The sequence below is a fragment of the Odontomachus brunneus genome, unplaced genomic scaffold, assembly GCF_010583005.1.
Source record: "Odontomachus brunneus isolate Ranch 3 - 2012 unplaced genomic scaffold, Obru_v1 Obru_scaffold_070, whole genome shotgun sequence".
Lineage (NCBI taxonomy): Eukaryota > Metazoa > Arthropoda > Insecta > Hymenoptera > Formicidae > Odontomachus > Odontomachus brunneus.
In genome coordinates, this window is record NW_022639520.1 from 116,020 (window position 1) to 117,395 (window position 1,376).

A 1,376-nucleotide genomic window follows, 5' to 3' on the forward strand; every position below is an offset into this window, starting at 1 on the left:
TGATTTACACTTTTACAATTCATTGACTTTGTTTAAGCATTATGCACATTTGTGTTACCCAGAAAACCACGTCATTTCAGAAAAAGTACACCAGATCGTTTTTCAGACATTTCACCTTCATTTTTGACCTTTCCAAGGTCGCAAAAACAATTTTTTCATAAGACAAGTTTGATGTAAAATTTTCCGCTCTTTCGAAATCCGCAGTCAAAAATAGGGTGTCCCATTAGAAAAAACCATCGTGACCTTGAAGTAACCTTCAAAATTGACCACAAGGTCAAAACGAATGGTACAATTGAATGACCCCTTCTGTCCTGGTCAACTTTTATCTAAACCATTTTTTTGTAGATACCGTAATTTGGAAGATATTCGGATCCATAGACTAAAATGACTCACCCTGTATATATTAATACAAATCCTAATGTGTTAATTTGATTCATTTTATCTGTATAATTTCCAGAAATCATCCGTATTACTTTGTCACATATAAATGTGTAATATGTTCATTTTAGACAGATTTTATGCAGATTTTACGCTTTAATAAGATAAGAACATGTTTTGAAGACGTATAAGAAGATAACGCACTTCGTTATTAAACGTTTGCGACATGTTATAAAGACGCGTTTACTCTTTATTTATACGTTTCAACAGTTTAACACGTTAAATGACTTTTACACGATTAGGAAATTATAAATCATATAGAATTTTTATTAAAGTAAATTGTACAAAGAAAGAATGTTAAAATTAACGAATGTACTTTATATACTCAAAATAAATAATTATTTTAGAGGAAATGAGAAGAATGTTATATAAAGTATCGTGAAAATCACAAAATTAAAAAAAGATGTAAATCACTGCTACACTGCAAACTCAAGTATTATTTATTCAAGTATTAAGTATTATTTTAGTTAAATCTTTTTTATATGTTTTTATATTAGTTGTACAACTTTGCTTCCGCCGTTTTTTCTCCGAAATTCGAGGCTTTATTGTAAAAAACTGGTTATACATATATGATTCAAATTGTCTGTCAAATTGTCTGTCAAAAAGCAATTGTCCATCGCTGGCCACTACTTTCTCCCATCTTTCGGGCAGCGTACGAATCCCGCGTCGAAAAAACTGGCCATCTTTTGAGGCGATCCACGAATCGATCCAATTTTTTACTGCTTCATAAGACTGGAAGTACTGGTCAGCCAGGCCGTGTGCCATTGATCGAAACAAGTGATAGTTAGAGGGAGCAACGTCTGGAGAATACGGCGCACAGTGCGACGAAACCACAATTCTGTGGACATCGATAAATTGTATCTAAAATATGCGTTTTTGGAAAAAATGTTTTATATAAAAGTTATAGTAAATTAAGAACCACAAATGATGCTGATATT